Source organism: Scyliorhinus torazame, chromosome 18, assembly GCF_047496885.1.
Source record: "Scyliorhinus torazame isolate Kashiwa2021f chromosome 18, sScyTor2.1, whole genome shotgun sequence".
Lineage (NCBI taxonomy): Eukaryota > Metazoa > Chordata > Chondrichthyes > Carcharhiniformes > Scyliorhinidae > Scyliorhinus > Scyliorhinus torazame.
Genome location: NC_092724.1, coordinates 2,984,902 through 2,988,356, shown reverse-complemented (window position 1 = coordinate 2,988,356; position 3,455 = coordinate 2,984,902). Strand labels below are relative to the sequence as shown.

Genomic DNA, 3,455 nt, shown 5'->3' with positions numbered 1-3,455 from the left:
AACCCCCAAGATGTTGGTTGTTGGGGATTCAGCGAGGATAATGCCATTGAATGTCAGGGAGCGGTAGTTAGATCCTCTCTTGTAGGAGATGGTCATTGCTGGCACTTGTGTGGCACGAATGTAACTCGTCAGCCCGAGCCTGGATATTGTCCAGGTCTTGCTGCATTTGGACACGGACTGCTTCATTATCTGAGGAGTCGTGAATGGTGCAAAACATTGTGCAGTCATCCGCAAACATCCCCACTTCTGACCTTATGATGGAAGGGAGGTAATTGATGAAACAGCTGAAGATGGTTGGGCCGAGGACACTACCCTGAGGAACTCCTGCAGTGACGTCCTGGAGCTGAGATGATTGCCCTCCAACCACCACAACCATCTTCCTTTGTGCCGGGTATGACTCCAACCAGCGGAGAGTTTCCCCCCTGATTCCCATTGACTCCAGTTTAGCTCGGGCTCCTTGATGCCAAACTCAGTCAAATGCTGCCTTGATGTCAAGAGCAGTCACTCTCACCTCACCTCTGGCATTCAGCTCTTTTGTCCATGTTTGAACCAGGGCTGTAATGAGGTCAGGAGCTGAGTGACCCTGGCGGAACCCAAGCTGAAGCATTTGCTGCAAACTGTATTCTGAAACTGCTCTTCCTTGTCCCTTCCACCCTTAGCTCAAATAAACTTCTTTGTCACAAAGATTGAGATCATCCAATCATACCAGGGCTCGAGTGGAGACATGTGTGACAAAAGGAAGAAAGGGGAAATTTCTTCACACAGAGGGTGGTGAGTGTCTGGAACGAGGTGCCAGGGGCAGTGGTAGAGGCGGGTACAATTTTTTCCATTAAAAAGGCAGTTAGACAGTTACATGGGCAGGGTGGGTATGGAGGGATATGAGCCAAATGCGGGCAAGTGGGACTAGCTTAGTGATAGAAACTGGGCGGCATGGACAAGCTGGGCCGAAGGGCCTGTTTCCATGCTGTAAACATCTATGACTCTATGACTCAATGAGTCTGAAGCCAGCCTGTTCCTTGAACCTGCCAAGTCACAGACTCTCCCAGTTCCTCCAGACACCCAACGTGAACTGGTTTATAAACTCGTGCAGTGATTGTCTAATCTTTCCCCAACTGGGAATAGCTGTGCTGACCAACTTAAAGAATACATCCTATTGCAGCCCAATTTCAACATTAACAGATCCCCTTTTTTAAAAGCTAAAAATAACACAAGAGCATTTCCTTTTCAGCACAAAATAGAAAAACGGAAGATAGAAAAATAAATCACCCATCTTTAAAAATGCTCACATCTTGAGTCACCCTTTTTCTATTGCCCCAATAATCTTTCACTAGGAACATTCCTTTTGCTGAAACAGCCTGATAACTGATGGCTTATCTCAACCCAGTGGAGTTTCGACATTTCCTTTTTCCTGCACCATTTGTTTTAGACTCGCAATATCAATTAGTAATCTTCATTCACGCACTATCTTTGTGGATTGCATCTTATCCCAAAGGGATCTGTTGTCAACATAACATTGCACTGGGACATTTCCTTTATCATGTCCCCCATGTGGTATTTCCCCGAATGTTTCCGATAAAAGCAGAGTGTCTGGAGCCAGAGCGCTTTGCCCTATTTGTCTTATTTTCTTGGCTTTCCAAGCTAAGGGAAAAAACTTCCCATTTTCACCCACAAGAAATATTAATAAACGCATTGCACTTGAAAGCCCATCAATGAGGTTTGTGTGTGAGGCGTCACTAAACACAATCAATTTCACATTTGTAGGGTCACCAAAGGTGGACATCCGAGAATTTCTCCCTCTTTAACTTTTATATCTTGTTTGCTTGTAAGACATCCTGGACCTTGGAAAGTTTCATTATAGAACTCAGTTCAAGAGCAGCAAAACTCGCATCAAGCTTTATCTGGGTGGCCAGCCAGACTGTGGTGCTGCTCCGTCCCATCCATAGAATATCAGCATCTTTTTGCAAAGACTGACTGTAATTGGGTGAACACTTTCTAAATATGATTGCTGATGCAAACTAAACTCAGACCAATACTGTTTTATTTCTAATCCAATATATTTAAAGGTGCCATCACTTTGCTCCCAACCTGTCCTAATCTTGTCAATAACTCTGTTTCGAAACTCACTCATGTCACAAGAAGGCATCAACATGTATCGGGAAGATGCCAGCCAGTTTCCCGCTTTAGCACCAGTAAAACATGGCAGGATCTGAATTCAGTTGGCAACAACCCAGTTGTAAAAACCCCAATCGAACTGAAAGGTACCACATTCTGAACACTATCAGGTACTGATCAAGAGACTGATTCCAGCTACCTTGCAAAGGAGGACCACTCTTTATCATCCTCAAACCTAAAGCAGTTAGAGCTTCCTTACTGCTTAACCTTCCACCAATCTTAAACACGACACCAAAGCTTGCATACTGCTTGTCTCCAGACTTGATTAGAAATGAAGTGGAACATCTGAAAATGGATTTCAACTGGCGTATGAAGGAAGTTCTGGTGAATGCAATGCTGAGTGCATATTACATAGCCTTTGTTCCTGTTTGGTTTATAAAGAGTACACAATATTACGATAAAAGGTGGTCATGTGAACTTTTTATCTTAGTTTGGGTCAGCACTTGCGTAATACTAACGAGGCATCTGTTACCATCACGATATTGTGACCTGTTACACAAGGCAGCAGCACATCTGGGTAGCTGGCAAAAAGTGGATCCGGCACTCTGCTCGAATGTACTTCAGCATCCATGGTCAGAGGAGTATACGTGGCCACAGGGTGTGTTAGTAAAACACAATAAGAATGTGTACAAAACAATGGGAAATTACAATGTGGCAATCCCTTCAGATGTTTCACATTTCAGATTCTATTTTTTCTTCAATAAACCATTGAGGATCGTGAACATTCTCATCATTTTAGAAGGAGTCATCATACTCTATCAATTGTGCTCATTAATTTGTTCAGGAAAATGGCATCAAACAATACCTTTGGCATGAATTCTCTTCAGTTATTATTATGCCTTCTTTAAACTACTCCGAGACAGAATTGTTTTGGGTAAGGCATATTCATACTCTACAAGTGGAAGTTCAGAGAGTAAAGTGAATTAAACTATTTTCTTTGCCTCCTCCAGTGTCTGTTAAAATGATCAGAGCTTTGTATTTTTGTTACAATTGCTTTTTTTCATGGAACTTTCATTAAAATATTTTTATAACTCTGGGGGGGAAAAAAAACCTTCCACCAATCTGCCTCATCAAAAGAACCCAGGTAGCAGCTAAGCCAATCCACCCCATACACACTGTGGAAGTGCGGCCACTATCTAAAACTGTGCAGTTGAATGAACCAGCCTTCAAACTACTCATCACAGGATTCAATCTCCCTGTGACCAACAAACCTCATTCATGGCAATCACCGGCATCATTTTCAACCTCAGAAATATGTTTCATGCGTTATTTCAAAAGCATGA

General features: G+C 42.9%; 1 pseudogene; it reads left to right on the top strand.

Moving 5' to 3' along the window:
- Positions 1-2,409: 2,409 nt before the first annotated feature.
- LOC140394760 (transmembrane protein 39B pseudogene) lies at positions 2,410-3,174 on the top strand (annotated as a pseudogene).
- Positions 3,175-3,455: the final 281 nt, after the last annotated feature.